Source organism: Puma concolor, chromosome F2 (genome assembly GCF_028749965.1).
Source record: "Puma concolor isolate L17-30 chromosome F2, mPumCon1.1.hap2, whole genome shotgun sequence".
NCBI lineage: Eukaryota > Metazoa > Chordata > Mammalia > Carnivora > Felidae > Puma > Puma concolor.
This window is the reverse complement of record NC_141684.1, coordinates 72,288,111-72,306,560: the sequence shown is the minus strand read 5'-3', so window position 1 is coordinate 72,306,560 and position 18,450 is coordinate 72,288,111. Positions and strand designations below refer to the sequence as shown.

General features: G+C 41.1%; 1 long non-coding RNA gene across 2 annotated transcripts in view; it reads right to left on the bottom strand.

Annotated features, from left to right (window-relative positions):
• Positions 1–18,450, bottom strand: part of LOC147572105 (uncharacterized) — a 110,635-nt gene that overhangs the window by 68,879 nt on the left and 23,306 nt on the right. For both annotated transcript variants that reach the window (XR_015246725.1, XR_015246726.1), the window contains exon 3: positions 6,658–6,765. This is a non-coding gene — a long non-coding RNA (uncharacterized LOC147572105). The remainder of the gene's footprint in view (positions 1–6,657; positions 6,766–18,450) is intronic.

Genomic DNA, 18,450 nt, shown 5'->3' with positions numbered 1-18,450 from the left:
TAAATTTTTTAAAAAATGCTACAGAGACAGGCCCTGTAAGTTGCTATGGCTCCCTGTGTTTCCCGTAATAGAACTCTTAGCGTGTTTGTTTATGCTACTTGTCTGAAAGCCGCTCCTGTTGCCCCCACCCCGCCCAGTGAACTGTAAATGCCATGAGGCCAGAGATTGTGTCTATTTGGGTCCAGCATTACAGACCAAAGGGCCCAACATGATGCTTGACCCACAGTGGCATTAAATATTTGTTCAATTACCAAATGGACGACTGAGCTGCAAAATAAGTAGTCTTCCACGATCTTTGCCTGAGCACTGGCAGTGCAATGCAGAGATCCCGTCCCACCACAATCAGCTGTAATACGAATGAGACATGAGAAAATGGAGAAATCAAGCATCTAACTTTCCTCAGAGGAGGACGGGTAAGCTCGAGGTGCTCTCGTGTTCAGGTTGCTCATGGTTTGCTTTTGTTTCTCTTTGCTTAGGAGAACAGTGGACGTGAGCACATTCCTTCAGCGGGTAAAAGCCTGCAGAGGGGGAGGAGTAAAAAAACTGAGGAGAGAGGAGGTCCTGAGCAGAGTCCCAGAAAAGACTGGAGGGGTGGGATCAAGAGATCAAACAGAAGGCATGGCGGTGAACTAAAGGAAAAGCAGCTCTGAGGCTTGAGGGAGAGAAGTTTCTGTAGAAGAAGACAAAGGTGAGTTTGTAGATGAGAGTGCAAAAAATAGTGGGAATTCAATTTACCTACGCTTAATTCTATCTATACTGTAGAAGAGAAGGTGCAGGAATTGAGGCTAACTACAAAGTTTATTTTATTTTGGTTTTTTTATTATTATTGATTTATTTTTGAAGGAGAGGGAGACAGAGCATGAGCAGGGGAGGGGCAGAGAGAGGGAGACAGAATCTGAAACAGGCCCGTGCTCTGAGCTGTCGGCACGGAGCCCGATGTGAGGCTAGAACTCACGAACCGCAAGATCATGACCTGAGCTGAAGTCGGACCCTTGACCAACTGAGCCACCCCGGAGCCCCGAAGCTCACCACAAAGTTTAGAGAGACCAGTCCCCACAAGGGACCGCTCTCACTTCTGACACCAATTACAAGTATGGAGAGTTCCAAACACCCCTCAAACCTTCCAATAATTCCGCAGATGGACTCACAGAATTCACTGAAAGCTGCTATACTCCTGGTTACAGTTTATTACAACAAAAGGATACAGATTGATATCAGCCAAGGGAAGAGACATGTAGGACAGAGCTGAGGAGAGCTCAAACATGGAAACTTCCCATTGAGAATGTCTTCTTCCCATTGAGGCATGGACAAGTTATACCACCAGCATACACATGTGACAATATGAACAACATGCAGAGTATCACCTGCCAGGGAAGCTCACCCAAGCCATTGGTATTCGGTTTCATCGGGGTGCCCCCCCCCCCCACATCCTGCCCATGTGGCTGACCTTTAGTCCAGTGCTTCTTGGAGGTCAGGCTATTACCGTTGGTCTCCAGGCCCCTCTAAGAGACAAATCTGATATGCCATGGCCCAACATTCCCAACATAAATCATACTGTTAGAAAATCTGGTGGCTCAGGCCCCTGGGAAAACAAAGACACTCCCATCAGGTGTGACATTCTAAGGGCCTACAGATCATCTTCCAGTAGCTGAGGGTAAAGGCCAAGCCTCTCTTTGTGTAAAGTAATTCTTCACTATTCCCAAGGCAATTTGGTGATAAAGCGTGAAATGAGAAGAAGGGCAGGAGCTTAAGAAGAGCAATAGGGAATAAAAAGAGAGTCAACGGCCAAGATCACTGCCTAATCACGGAAGGGTGGCCGGCCAAGATCATTTGGCTTGGGCAGGAAGGAGTACTGACGTGATCGCTTTCAGACGAGTACTTCTCTGAATGCAGCCAACAGGGTGTGCGTCGCGTTTTCGTAAGCTGTGGTGTAAACGACATCCTGTGGAGACACGCCAGGGCTGGTGCCTCTAGGTGGCTCACATAATAGGATACCACCTATTCCAGAAGCATGCCTGTTCCATAGTGCACCTGTTTCTCAAGAAACAAGATTCACAGTTTGCCTGCTACAAATGTCAGGCATAGCCCGTTTAGGTGACTCTCCTAAATCTTACCAACAGAGACTGAGTCACGTCAACAAACATGTCTTGAGAACCTACCAAGAGTCGTAGCACACATGCTAGAATCTGCTGACAAAAATGACGATTATAGGACACCTACCCTCAAATAGTTCACAGTCTGGCTAGGAAGAGAGCACAAAAAAAACTTGGGGTTTATAAAGAAAGTACAAGGTCTAACTAAAAAAAAAAAAAAAAAGAATAAAAAGAGGAAAAACTCACTGTGAATGAGGCGCATATATGCTAAGGTTCAGGAAGACATTCCCAAGACGGTTTTATTCACTACCCCCATAGCCAGCTCCTAGCAACGCCTGGCACATACCAGGCGTAAAATACGTGTTTGTTAAATGACCACATGAACGAGTGAAATATTATTAGGCAATTAACTTAAGTATATACATATATCGAAAATGCTAGTGACAAAGAGGTATAATTTCCTAACCAGGAGTGGTGACACAAGAGTCTGTTCTGATTTGGGGCCACAACTTCCTCCTTCCCCAGCCTGAGTTTTTACAGCTGCGTTCCTCACGAGTCTATTTCTGTTCTATTATCGTTGTACAAGTTTGCACCAGGCAACAAATGCTGAACAGGAAACTTCACTCAGATAAGAGGGATCTGAGGAAAACCCCTCTATCTACAAATATCTTTTGCCAACGTTTTATGTAGCTGATATGAGAGATTCTATGAGACATCTACTTTTTTAAGAAAATGAAATATTTTTTGCAGATTGCGTATAGCCCCAAAGACGGTTCTGAATATGCAGAAACCCTTTCTTCTGTGGATACAGTATACTATAACATTGAAGTACGAGAGATCTGCAGTCAGACAGAGTAGGTCTAAATGTTAAATTTGCCACCAAAATAAGAATGACTTTGGAGATGTTATTGGGGGTTTTTTAATATGTGAAATAATAATATAGTATCTATTTTAGCCTTGCGTTCTGCCTCCAATTAAGACTAGAAGAAAAGAGGGGAAAGGCCACTAAAACAAGGAGGAAATATATTTTTAAAGCAAAAAGCTCTCCATATTTTTTTTTTATTAAAACTACTGAAGCGGGAGGGGCGGCGGCCTGGGTGGCTCAGTGGGTTAAGCGTCCAACTCTTAATTTCCACTCAGGTGAAATTTCACCTCACAGTTGGGGAGATCGAGCCTGGTGTGGGGCTCTGCACTATCAGTGCGGAGCCTGTTTGGAATTCTCTCTCTCCCTCTCTCTCTCTCTACCCCTCCCCTGCTCTCACTCTCTCTCTCAAAATAAATAAACATTAAAAAAAAAAAAAACCAAAAAGCTACTGAAGAGCTGTGAATGAAACAAAGTATAAACTCAATTCCAAAGCAGGGTGACCATTTCTAGGTGAGCCAAGATCGGCTGCTTTCATCCTTGGGTGCATCTGTCAAGCCCACACACAGATGAACCAGGGAGGAGCAGGGAGGGGTGTTGCTGGGATGGGGAGACCCTGGCTAAACTCTGATGATCACATGTGATGCTGTGATGGGTTAGAGTCTGGAAAAACTCCAAACTAAGATAGTCTTATTTGGTTTCCATCAGTAGGAAAAGACAGCCCCCAGGATGGAAGAAAATATTTGAAAATTAGATATCTCATCAAAGACTAGTATCAAGTTTATACAAAGAATTCTTGGAGTACCTGGGTAGCTCAGTTGGTTGAGCATCTGACTTTTGATTTTGGCTCAGATCATGATCCCAGTGTCGTGGAATCGAGCCCTGCATTGGGCTCCACACCGAATGTGGAGCCTGCTTAAGATTCTCCCTCTCTCTCTCTCTCTCTCTTCCTCTTCCTCCCTCTGCCCACCTCCATACACTCTGTCTCTAAACAACAACAACAACAACAATAACAACAACAAAACAACTCTTAAATCTCAATAATAAAAAGACAGATAATCTGACTGAAATATGGGCAAAGGATTTGAATAGACATTTCCCCAGAGAAGATATACGAAAGCTAGGAAACATGCTAAAAGATGTTCAACATCATTAGTTATTAGGGAAATGAAAATCAAAACCACAATGAGATACTACTTAACTCCCATTAGACTGTCTATTAATCAAAATGACAGATAATTGGATAATTACATGTGTTGCAAAGCATATGGAGAAATTGCTGGTGAGAATTTAAAGTGGTGCAGCTAGTTTGGCAGTTCCCCAAGAAGCAAAACGTAGAGTCAACATATGACCCAGCAGCTCCAATCCTAGATATATACCCAGGAGAGATGAAAACATACGTCTGCACAAAAACTTACACAAGCCTGTTCATAGCAGTATTATTCATTGTAGCCCCAAAGCATAAGCAATCCAAATGTCCATCAACTAGTGAATCAATAAAAAAATGTGATATGTCCATACAATGAACTTATTATTCAGCCAGTAAAAAAAGGAATAAAATACTACATTGGATTTCAACAAAATTTAAAACATCTTCTTATAAGACACTATTAAGACAATGAAATGAGGGGCGCCTGGGTGGCTCAGTCAGTTGAGTATCTGACTTTGCCTCAGGTCATGATCTCACAGCTCATGAGTTTGAGCCCCACGTCGGGCTCTGTGCTGACAGCTCAGAGCCTGGAATCTGCTTCAGATTCTGTGTCTCCCTCTCTCTCTCTCTGCCCCTCCCTTGGTCACACTCTGTCTCTGTCTCTCTCTCTCTCAAAGAATAAACATTAAAAAAAATTTTAAAAAGACAATGAAATGATAAGCCACGTGTATACACACACACACACACACACACACACACACACACGCACACTCATATCCTGAAGATATGGTACATAAAGAACTCCTGAAAATCCATAAAAAGAAATCGAACAACCAGCAAGATCACGTACAAAAGTCTACTATAGACATTGTCAGAAAAAGATATCTGAACGGCCAATAAACATAAAGAAAGGCACTCAACATAAGTTAGCAGGGAAATGCAAATGAAAGTCCCCATGAGATTCTAAATGTTATACACTTAGCAGAAAGGCTAAAATTAGAACGACTGATAACATCAAGGGTCAGCTAGGATGCAGAGGAACTGGAACTCTCACACACTGTGGTTGGGAGTATAAAATAGTATGACCACTTCAGAAAGTTGAAAGTTTCTAATAAAATCAACCAGTATCCTATGTCATGGGCTTATTCGCAAAGCTAAGTCAGATGTAAACACTTGGTTCAGAGTACATTTTTTTTTAATGTTTATATATTTATTCGGAGAGAGAGAAAGGGAGGAAGGGGCAGAGAGAGATAAGGAGAGAGAGAATCCCAAGCATACTCCACCCTGTCAGTGCAGAGCCTGATGCAGGGCTCAATCTCACAAACCATGAGATCATGACCTGAGCCAAAATCAAGAGTTCGATGCTTAACCAACTGAGCCACCCAGAGGCCCCTCATAGTACATTTTCAATACACATTTACAGTGATAGTAATAAACTACCTTGCACTCATCAATATCTCCTCCAGTTACAACGGGGACTTAACTAACTGCCAGAGCTTTGTTATTTAACTATTTCTTGACTGCTAGAGTGGTCTCTACCAGGTCTCTAGTGGGACATTCTCAAATTAGTACCTCATACCAAGTCTACCTGAGTTCAGGTAGGCAATTATGGAAACCGGAACATCTAAATAAATAGAACCCTATCATGCCTAAAGTCGATAAGTCAATTCAATGTACAGAGAAGAATACACATTTTTCTGTCATTTTGATGCAGTTGTTTTGGTAGATATCAAGTATTTAACTTTCAGAGTGTCTTTATTTGCCAAGAATTGTGCACAACAGGTATCCAATCCCTGGAGGATGTTACAAGGCTCAGGAATGGGATGAGAGCGTGAAAGTCAGTGATATTTGCTCCAAATGTTACTTGTTAAAAAAGAAAAAAAAGTCATATTCACATTTTGATGCATCCAGATGTTCCCCCATTTCAAAACTTCTGCATTGAAATGTCATGTTTTCATTCTAATCCCTTGCTCTGTGAGGTGTTGATAAGCTCCTATGGATTCTATAAAGATAAGCAAGCTTCGTCCCTGCCACCAAAAGACTTAAAATATAGTAAGGATGTATAGGCAGATATATAATTAACTGTTCTCCCTGGGAATGAAACTCAGAGGACCAACTGAGTCATATGATCCCAGAGAGTCCCATGAGTTCAATAAATATCAAGTCCACCATACATACATGCAAGTTTTCCTGGGGCCACTATGAAGGGGAATGTCACTGTTCTGGCTTGTCTCAGAAGGCTCTGACATCACCAAAATGGCTAATTGTTCAATTTTTAAAAATTCTTTCTAAAATCCCAGAGGTGTAAAGGAATCTATGAACTCCCTGAAACTACATGGAAAAAAATTTTATGTCTTTATGTGCATTTTGGCGGGGAGGAAATCTAGAACTTTCGTTAGACTGTCACATGGCTCTGGGACTTAAAAAAGATTTCCTCTAAATTTGTTCTAATTACAATTTGAGTTTATCTATGACCTCCCATTACTCACGTAATTGAGAGTTGGCTGTAACTTTAAAGGCAAAAATTGTTAAAATCACAAAGATGAACAAACCGTGTTAACCAGGTGACACGGTTCCATTGGTCGCAGACTATGGCTTCCGTATTCCTTGAGGTCTCTGAGTGCGTCGACATAGTCATGATGGATCAGTTTGAAATTGATCTGGAAATGCAAAGTTTAATTGATTTTACTCCTAATTAAGCATCTTAACAGTCATAATTAGATTTTACCTTACATAGTAAATGGCCTAAACCATTTATTAACTGTGTGCTTTGAGCGATTAAACTCTGTGCCTCAATTTCCTCATTTATAAAATAGGAATAGTAATAAAATCCACCACAGACTTGTTACAATAATTGAATGAATTAATATTTGTACAGCACTTAGACTAGTGCCTGGCACAAAGTAGATGGTGTAGAAGTGATGAATAAATAAAATATTTGTCTTTCTTTTCAAAGCCTGTGGATTGATTCTAGTCTGCATTGTTAAATATGTGTAATTGAAATTCTGGAGAACTCTTCAGAACTCTCTGAAGCTTACTTCATATGAAGAGCTTAAATTTAAGATTTCACGTTCAAGGAAGCTTATCTAAAGACTAAGCAGTCCTGGGGCACCTGGGTGGCTCAGTAGGTTAAGCATCTAACTTCGGTTCAGGTCATGATCTCATGGCTCGTGGGTTCGAGCCTCACGTCGTGCTCTGTGCTGACAGCTCGGAGCCTGGAGCCTGCTTCCGATTCTGTGTCTCCCTCTCTCTCTGGTCCTCCCCCACTCACACTCTGTCTCTCTCTGTCTCTCAAAAATAAACAAACATTAAAAAAGAAAAACTAAGCAGTCCATCCATTTCTTAGATTGTCCAAAACATGTCTCTGAGCTACAATCGGTCCCCACTGAGATGTATATGTTGTCATACGGTCTTGGCACTTAATAGAATCGCTTTTACTGAATTCTGCTTGTCCCCTGCCACTACCTTGCCAAAAGAGAGCCTTTAAGAAAGTTATTCAGATTGTCCCTATGTGTTTACTAGGGATGTTACAAGAGACACTGTTGCCACCACACCCAGAGCCCTTCACCAGGCTAGTGCGTCGGCCAATGCATTCCATCCCCAGCTGCTGTGCTTGTCAAAACCCTTCTCCAGAAAAGCGTTCTCAACCAGCAGGTTAGAACTGTCTGGGGGATGGCAGACTGCGCTCCACTCCAGTGGCAGACCATAGCCCATGACTGACTAATGTAAAGCTACAAAAGCCAGGCGGACAACCCGTGATGCCTCTAAGGCTACAGAGCCCCTTATGAGACCAGGCTGTCTTCAGTTGAAACCGCATCTTTGCCAGGATTCTTCCTCTGCTTCCCTCACCTCCTTCCAGCTTTTTCCTGAGAACTCTCCCTCCCTAAATGATTCGTGCAGGAAACGCCATCTTGGATTCCACCTCCAAGAAACCCAAGCTAAGACAGCCATTAAATCAGATAGTAATACTGTATGCTGGGGATGAGGGGGAGATTTTTCTCTCAGGCTTCAATGCCAGGAAAAATTATGTTCCTTCAAAGTAAGTTCTTCATTTTTATCTTATTAACCCTATCAGTCTCCTGAGAGTGCTCTCCTCTTTATTTTGTTTGCCATGAATCAGAACCAAATTTTCTATCCATTTCTATTATGGACCTGTACTGCATTTCCTAGTTTTGTTTTGTTTTGTTTTGTTTTGTTTTGTTTTGTTTCGTTTTGTTTTACATTGCCTATTTTTTAAATTTAGGCTCCACACCCAGCCTGGAGCCTGATGTGGGGCTTAAACTCACAACCCTAAGATCAATACCTGAGATGAGATCAAGAATTAGACGTTTAACTGACTGAGCCACCCAGGTGCCCCTACACTGCTTTTTTTTTAATTTAGTTTTTAAAAAATGTTTATTTTTGAGAGAGAGAGAAAGAGAGAGCATGAGCAGGGGAGGGGCAGAGAGAGAGGAAGACAGAGAATCCAAGCAGGCTCTGCACTGTCAGTGCAAAGCCCACCATGGCACTCGAACCCACAAACCATGAGATCATGACCTGAGCTGAAGTGGGACACCCAACCATCACCCAGGCACCCCCCTCCACTGCCTATTTTTGAATGACAACTTCACCCTTAGCTTTATTTCACCATTTTACTTTTTTCTTTTTCTCTTTCTTTCTTTCTTTCTTTCTTTCTTTCTTTCTTTCTTTCTTTCTTTTTTCCCCCCATAATCAATCAATCATTATGTGCTTTGGAACTAGGTGGAATATAAACTTTAAAAGAAGTCACAGTTTCCCTAATCCTTCTTTTGCAATCTATATTCGACACCACTGGTTAGTGACTTGTCCAAGGTAAATTAACAGTGAGTGGTTGAGCCAGGAGGAGACTCATAACTGAACTTCTAGAACAGTGTTCTTTCTTTTTTTTTTCCTCCAGCTTTATTGAGGCATAATTGACAAATAAAATTGTAAGATATTTAAAGTATACCATCATGATGATTTGATACAGTATCCATTGTGAAAGGATTCTGCCCATCTAGTTAATTAACATATCACCATGTCTATATGAATACATATATATACAGATATATGCTTGTATGAGAGAACATTTAATTCCTAGTCTCTTAGCAAATTTAAAAAAAATTTTTTTTAACGTTTATTCATTTTTGAGAGAGAGTGAGACAGAGCATGAATGGGGGGAGTTCAGAGAGAGAGGGAGACACAGAATCTGAAACAGGCTCCAGGCTCTGAGCTGTCAGCACAGAGCCCAACGCGGGGCTGGAACTCATGGGCCACGAGATCATGACCTGAGCTGAAGTTGGACGCCCAACCGACTGAGCCACTCAGGCGCCCCTTAGCAAATTTCAATTATACAATACAGTGCTATCAACTGTAGTCACTATGTCATACAACAGATCTTCAGACCCTATTTAGAACAATGTTCTTTCCACCATGATTAATGCATTCATTTATTCAACAGGCACAAGCATACATCTATACTATATGCTGGGTTCCATGCTAGATACCCAAAATATAAAAGTGAAAAATTAATTCCCAATCTAGTAGAAAATTATTTGCCATTTATTTACATGCTGCACATGTAAATAAATAAATGCAAAAAAATATTTCAGGTGCCATGGTCAAAGTAAGAGCAAGACTGGGGAAAATGTATTTTACCTGGGAAAATCGCAAAGTGATTGAGTAACCTTGAGTGATCACTGGCTGGATATTCTGGGTGAGGATGGCAGAGAACACATTCTGGGGGATAGGTTAGTTTAACAGTATACTAAATACGCAAAAAATAGCCTGATGGGCCTAAGTAGCTACAGATACCTGGGTATAGCTACAGCCTATCTGGGAAGGGAGGTAGTGTGTTGACGTAGAGCAGGGCTAGGCACAGAGCGTTTCTGTATCATCCTGTGAATTAAGACTGTCCTGTGAGAAGTAGGAGCAATTAAAGGGATTAAGAATGATCAGATTGGCATTTTAGAAAATGGATCTGGCAAAGCAGTGGGAATTGGATTGGGAGAGTAGAGGGCAAAAGACAAGAGGTGGAGTTAATTGCAACTATTCCAGAGGGTGGGGTGGTTCAGATCTTGGAGCTGGCAGTGGGGTGGACAGGTAGAGAAGATATGAAGGTAGTAAGAAGGTGGAGAAGCAGGAGAAACGAGTTCAAGTTCGGTAAGGTTCCCAGCTTTCTCCTTTGAGTCAGTGGATGGATGTAGGTATCAGTCACTAAAATGAGAACTGGTGGGGCACCTGGGTGGCTCAGTCAGTCGGTTAAGCGTCCGACTTCGGCTCAAGTCATGATCTCGCGGTTTGTGAGTTCGAGCCTCGCATTGGGCTCTGTGCTGACAGCTTGGAGCCTGGAGCCTGCTTCAGATTCTGTGTCTCCCCCTCTCTCTGCCCCTCCCATGTTCATGCTCTGTCTCCCTTTGTCTCTCAATAATAAACACTAAAAAATAATAAAATAAAATAAAATAAAATAAAATAAAATAAAATAAAATAAAATAAAATAAAATAAAATAAAATAAAATAAAATAATGAGAATGGAAGATGTTAGAGGGGAAGTAGTGAGATCCATTGCCCAAGGAATAAGCAGGTGAAATGTTTAGCAGACAGTTATAAGGATCTGGAAGGCAAGGGAGTTCTGGCCTAGAGATATTGATTCAGGAGTAATCATCTTATAGATAATAGTTAAGTAAGTAATAGATAAACAATAGATAATGACAGGGGAATTGATGAGGAGTATACAAACCAGTGTTTCTCAGTGTGAATCTTTCTCCACATGCATTAGAATCATCTGAGCAGCCTGTGAAAATACAAATTCCCAGGCCCAGTTCCAGACTTATTGAAGCCAAATTGTGAGGAAGAGTCTGTGTTTTCTGTATTCTGAACAAAACGCCTTCAGAGATTCTGAGTTTGCAATCCACTCTGATACATGGTGGTATGTTAGTCAAGGTGGTGCAGAGGAAAAGGACCAGTAGGATTCATACATATGCATGCACACACACGTGTAGACATATATATAGATTATCCACCAATACATACAAATGGATGTCTTTAGGTATTTGTATATCTACGTATATCAGATAGATAGATTGATTTTAAGAAATTGGCACATGTGATTTTGAAGCCTGGCAAGTCTATAATCTGCAAGGTAGGCTGGCAGGCTGGAGACTCAGGGAAGAGTTGGTGATACAGCCAGAGTCCAAAGGCATTCTGCTGGCAGAATTCCTTCTTCTTTGATGGTGATCAACCTTTTTTCTATTAAGGCCTTCTATTAAGGATGAAGCCCACCTCATTATGAAGATAAGATGCTTTACTCCAAGTCTGCTGACTTAAACGTTAATCTCATCTAATAAATACCTTCTCAGAAACTTCCAGCATTATGTTTGCTCAAGTATCTGGGCACTGTGGTTTGGCTAAGATAACACACGAAATTAGCCATCACGGGTGGGAAGGGAAGAAAAGGACAAAGAAGGGAGCTGAAGAAAGAACCCTAATGGGCAACAACACTGAAGAGCTGGGCAAAGCAAATAAGGTCCAGGGCAGAGAAGGACAAGACTACTGGCCACAGAGATGTCAGGAGAACTGAAGGAATGGTGCCACAAAAGACAAAAAAAAAAAAAAAAAAAAGCTGAAATGTTCAATAATGTTAAATGACACAGAAAAGTCAAGAAGATACAAGATGATAAAAAGTGAAAAGAATTCACTGGGTTTAAGAAATAGATTTTTGGTGACGTACCAGGTTCAGTGACACAGAGAAGGTAGAAACTTCATTGAAGTTAAATGGGGAAGGAATCATTAAAAACCAAAAGCAAAAAGAGGTGCCTGAGGGGCTCAGTCAGTTGAGCATCTGACTCTTGATTTCAGCTCAGGTCATGATCTCATGGTTCTTGAGTTTGAGCCCCACATCATACTCTGAGCTGACAGTGGGAAGCCTACTTAGGATTCTCTCTCCTCTCTCTCTGCCCCTCCCCTGCTCATGTTCTCTCTCTCTCTCTCTCTCTCTCTCTCTTTCAAAATAAATAAGTAAACATTTTTTTAAAAAGATTCCAACCATAATTGGTGATGGTGGGGAGGATATTCATATAGTTAGAAATATAAATAGTATCGGGGCACCTGAGTGGCTCAGTCGGTTAAGCGTCCAACTTCGGCTCAGGTCATGATGTCACGGTTCGTGGGTTTGAGTCCCACATCGGGCTCTGTGCTGGCAGCTCAGAGTCTGGAGCCTGCTTCAGATTCTATGTTTCCCTCTCTCTCTCTGCCCCTTCCCCACTCACACTCTCTCAAAAATAAATAAACATTAAAAAAAAAAGAAGTATAAATAGTACCAATTCTTGTATTAAAAATTTTCAGTAGGATCATACCATTTGACCAAGCTATTCTACTTCTTTAAAATTACATGAAGGAATTGAAAATATATCTATACCAAGATTTAGCTGTAAGATGTTCATTCGAATGTGGTTTTCAATGTTTTTATTTTTTAAAGAATTTAAATGTATAATAATACAGTATTAAGGAAAGCAGTTATGTCCTATCTAGGTCAGATTTACAGTGAAGGTAATGCAAGTGAAGCTTTGGGCCCCTCATTTCCTCCTTTATAACACTGGGAAAGGTCCTTATAGCTTTGGATGAATAATTTTATGGTTTTTTCCTTAAATAGGGCTCTCTGAATTGTATGCTGTAGGCCCCTCCAAACCCAGATCTCCTTTGGGTGTATTCATGTAGTTATAAAAATAAACTTGCTTTCAATAAGACAAACAATTTTCCCCCAGATGGGCAAATTATTTGAATGGGCATTTCATCATAAAAGAAATATCAATGATGGGGCAGGGGGGTGGGGTGCCTGGGTGGCTCAGTCTGTTAAACGTCCAACTTCAGATCAGGTCATGATCTCGTAGTCCATGAGTTTGAGCCCTGCATTGGGCTCTGTGCTGACAGCTTGGAGCCTGGAGTCTGCTTCGAATTCTGTGTCTCCCTCCCTTTCTGTCCCTCCCCTGCTCGATCTGTGATTCTCTCTCTCAAAAATAAATAAACATTAAAAAAAAAAGTTTTGGGAATGCAAGCTGGTGCAGCCACTCTGGAAAACAGTATGGAAGTTCCTCAAAAAACTAAAACTAGAACTACCCTACGACCCAGCAATTGCACTACTAGGCATTTATCCACGGGATACAGGTGTGCTGTTTCGAAGGGACACGTGCATCCCCATGTTTACAGCAGCACTATCAACAATAGCCAAAGTATGGAAAGAGCCCAAATGTCCATCAATGGATGAACGGATAAAGAAGATGTGGTATATATATAAAATGGAGTATTACTTGGCAATCAAAAAGAATGAAATCTTGCCATTTGCAACTACTGGAGGGAACTGGAAGGTATTATGCTAAGTGAAATTAGTCAGTCAGAGAAAGACAAAAATCATATGACTTCACTCATATGAGGACTTTAAGAGACAAAACAGATGGACATAAGGGAAGGGAAAGAAAAATAATATAAAAACAGGGAGGGAGACAAAACAGAAGAGACTCATAAATATGGAGACCAAACTGAGGGTTACGGGAGGGGCTGTGGGGGGGGGGGATAGGCTAAATGGGTGAGGGGCATTAAGGAATCTACTCCTGAAATCATCGTTGCACTATATGCTAACTAATTTGGATGTAAATTAAAAAAGAAAAAAATAGAAACAAAGGAGAGAAAAACGTATTGGAAAAAAAAGTTTAAAAAAGAGATACTGATGGTCAAGGAAATGCAAAATACAATCACAGTAAGATACCACTTCTCACCTTCTAGAATGGCTACATTTTTTTTTAATGCTGTGAGGATGCAGAGCAAACAGAGCTCTTGTACCTTCCTGGTGGGAATGCAAAATGGTAGCACGACTTCGTAAACCAGTTCATCAGCTTCTTATAGAGTGAAATGTACACCTACCATATGACTCAGCAACCTCACTCCTAAGAATTTATCTAAGATAAATGAAGATGTGGGTTCACACAAAGACCTTCACGAGAATGTTTACAGAAGCTTTACAAAAGATCACCGAAAACTAGAAACAACTCAGATGTCCATCAACAGGTGAATGGATGAATAATCGTCGTATACTCACACAATGGAATACTACTCAACAATAAATAGAAACTGGTGATGCATTCAACAGCATGAATGAATCTCAGAGGCCTTATTTTAAGTGAAATAAAAGGCTATGTTCTGTAGGATTCCATTTATATGACATTCTGGAAAAAAAGCAGGCTATAGGAATAGAAATCAGATCTGTAGTTGCCAGACTGGGGTTGAGAAAGGAAACGTGGGGATGACAGAAATGTTCTGTATCTTGGTTTTGTGGGGCTTGCATGACTGTATATAGTTTTCAAAATCATCAAACTAAGCACTTAAAAAGGGTTTTACTGCATGTAAATTATACCTCAATAAATCTGACCTAAAAAATTGAAGTTATAGAAAAATATTTAATGACAAGGAATGGTTGTCACTGAGTATTAAGAAAGCGGATTATAAAATTAACTGTATTAGTTTTTAAATTTTTTTTAATGTTTATTTATTTTTGAGACAGAGAGAGACAGAGCATGAACGGGGGAGGGTCAGAGAGAGGGAGATACAGAATCTGAAACAGCCTCCAGGCTCTGAGCTGTCAGCACAGAGCCTGACGCAGGGCTCGAATTCACGGACCGCGAGATCACGACCTGAGCCAAAGTCGGACGCTTAACCGACTGAGCCAGCCAGGCGCCCCCTGTATTAGTTTTTATAAATCAAGCATTTTGTGCATAGAGAGATAATACATAATACATTGAACAGAAGAACATATACCAACATTTCAACTACAGTTGTTTTTGAGGCATTGATTAATGAGTGAATTTTAATTTTATATTTTTGGTTATGTGCATTTTCTAAATTTTCTTCAATAAGTATATATCTCATGTGGTTTTTTTTAAAAGAGGATTTTTGTTGATGGTGATGGGTTAAAGGTTTTTAAAAACCGAATCGGGGCGGAGGGGGGGTTATCCAGATACAGATTCTAGCCTATTCTGATAGGCTTTGCTATTTAGGGAGAAAGTTATCAGAAAGGAACTGAGTTCAAGGATAGGATTTTTTTGTTTTGTTTTGCTTCTTCTTTTAAGCTGATTCTTTTCCTGTCAGGAAAGAGTGTGAACAAGACACCTGTGCAGTGAAGCGCTGACATGACACTCCTTGAGAGACACAGTCATGGAGTGGTGTTAGGAGCAAATCCCAATTTTATGCTCAAAAGCCTCAATGACTCTCCTCTTTCTGAATGAAGCTTTCCATGATGCTATCCCAATTTTTCATTCAATCTTTTTCCCTGGTACCCACTTTTCACATACTCCGTGCCCTAGCAAAGGGTTTACTCACTATTCCCAGCCACAGCCTGAACTTCCCTGATCCATGCCTCAGCTCTGTCCCTTCTGTCTAGAATGCTTATCCCTCTCTTGCCTCCAGTGGGAAACAACAGTTAATTCCCTGCACGCTACAATAAGCCTGTTCTTCACTGACACTCTCGTCTAGGTATACTGTCTTGTCAGTTGTCTGTGACTCCTCTCTCCCTCGTTGATCTTAACTCCTTAGGCTCTGTAACATGGAACACAGTGCTTTATAAATGTTTGCTAAGTGTTGTTGAAGATGGCACCAGATTGAAGGTGCCAAATTTTGGAACATCCATAAATTGGAAATACTTGTACAGTGGACTGATAACTAAGATCTGTCCCAGATTTGGACCAGTTATAAGGAAGAAGCCACATTGATGGCCCATATCAGCACATAAGTCCTTGCACCTTGAACCTAGTAAGTGATATGACACAGAAATGGGTTTCTAACACAAAACTCAAGTATAAATATAGCAAAGTTAACAAAACTTGTTGTATAAGTAAAACAAAATTAGGATTCATTGAAACTATACATAGTCAATTTTTTTTTCTTTTTTTTTAAGCAAATGGATCTTTCAGATCTGTATCGGTTTTTAAGGACATTTTCAGGGACAACTAACAGCTTATTTTTATGATTGAATGTCCTATCTACGTGCTCTGTGAGAAAGGGTCTAGCTGGACATGGTTTTTTTAAGAATAGGTGCTATGGATCATGAATTGGCCAATTGAGTTGTTCACTTCTTAACTATAAAAGTGTAATTATGATAAAATGTAATTAATAGAAACATGTAAACTATATCTATGCTTCTTATAGCTGAATGACCTGGAAATCACTAAATGCACATTCTATGGTGAAATATTTTAAAGGTTCACGTAAATCATTCTTGTTCATACAGCTAGTCAGCCTTCCCATATCTTTTGGGCATTTGGGGGTTCCACTGCCTACTACCTGGGTCATTCTGGAAATGTAGAGGTTGCCATGAATGTGTTACAGTTGGATGGAAGCAGGAGACTCTCCAGGAAGGAAAATAAGGAAGACTCAGCCGGCTCTAGGATAAAAACCATGGTTGGGTGGGAGCCCTAATAAAGGCACAGAGCCTATTGAGACACCTACCTCAGGTGCTGTACATGTTTCTTAGCTATATGAATTAGAAGATTAGAGTAACCTTCTTTGGAGATTTGGGGAATCATCAGCCTGATCAATCAGCCATTTGGTGGTGATTGAAGTCATAAAAGTAGATATGATCATCAAGGGTAAATGAGTAGAGAGAGAGAGAAGGGGACAGGATGTTCAAGTGGTAGTAGGGGAAAGAAGATAGCAATGAAAAAGGCTAAAGAAAACGAGTCAGAGATCAAAGAAAAACCAGGGGACGTGTCATATCATTTGTGGTGAACAGTACCAAATGCCAAAGAGAAGATGAGGCAGGTTGAAAAGGGCCACAAATTATTTATGATGCTCCTTCTTCTCAGAAGTAGGGTTCTATGTACCCCCCCGCCTTCAATCTGGGTGGGTTTTGTGACTATTTCCCCAAATGAATACAATGGAAGTGGTGCTATGCCCGTCTTCTGGCCTCGATTTTAAGAGATGAGCAGCTTCCAATTCCTGTCTCTTGCAATGCTCCTTCAGGGAAAAGCCAACCACCGTGCAAGAAGTCTGACTTCCCTGAGATCACCGCACCGTGAGAAAGCCCAAGTTAGCCAAAAAGAGAAATGTCCAGCCAGCCTTGGCTGCTCTATCCATCCTAGCCCAGGCTCCATCTGCCCAGCCACAGCTGCCATTCTCACTGCACCTGCACCAGAGACCTCAGGTGAGGACCGCTCAGCTGAACTCAGTCAACCTACAGAGCTGTGAAAAATCGTGATTTTTAAATTTGTGTTTGTATTGGGGCACCTGGGTGGCTCAGTCGGTTTGCGACTGAGACTTTGGCTCAGGTCACGATCTCACAGTTTGTGAGTTCGAGCCCCAAGTCAGGCTCTGTGCTGACAGCTCAGAGCCTGGAGCCTGCTTCAGATTCTGTGTCTCCCTTTCTCTCTGCCCCTCTCCCACTCGTACTCTGTCTCTCTCTGTCTCTCAAAAAATGAATAGACATTAAAAAAAATTTTTTAAATAAATTTGTGTTTGAATGGTTTATTATACAGTGTTTCATTTCAATTCCAATTGGTATACTGACACTATCCATCCAGAGACAGCATAGACCCCAAAGGTTAAGGGCAAAGTCCTCCACAAGACAGCCCTCACTTCAGATGCTAGCTACAAGTCTCAAGAGGTCCCCAGACCACACTCACTGCTGAATAACTGAATACAAATTCAAAGGTTCTCACGACCCCCTCAGGTTCAGTAATTCACTAGAGTGACTCACAGCACTCAGGAAAGTGCTATATTTATTATTACAGTTTTATTATAATGGATACACATAGTACAAGGTGTGGGAGGGTTCCAAATGCAAGCTTCTATGTCCTGTCTCCATGGAATGAGGGCACATCACCCTCCTGGCATCTTAATATGTCCACCAACCAGTAAACTCCTCCAAACTCTGTGTCCAGAGGTTTTATTGGGGTTTCATTACACAGGCAAGATTGATTAAATCACTGACCACGTCTCTGAATTCAATCTCCAGCTCCCTCCCTAGAGGCTGCTGAATGCCCTAGCCCTCTAATCATGTGGTTGCTCTTTCTGGTGACAAGCCCCCACCCAGAAGCTCTCTATGGTCTGACCATGACTCATTTCATTAGCAGAACAAAGACAGCCCTATCACACAGGAAATTCCAAGGATTTGTGAAGCTCCATGCTGGGAACCTGAGACAAAAACCAAATTTGTTATTATACCACACACAGCAATAAATAACTAGAACAGAAGTCAAGTAAATTAAGAACGGAAACATATCCACTGGATTTTGTGGTGTCTACATTAAGCAGAATTATAGGCTAATGGGACGGAGCCAGTCAGAGGCAAGACCTATTTTTTGTTA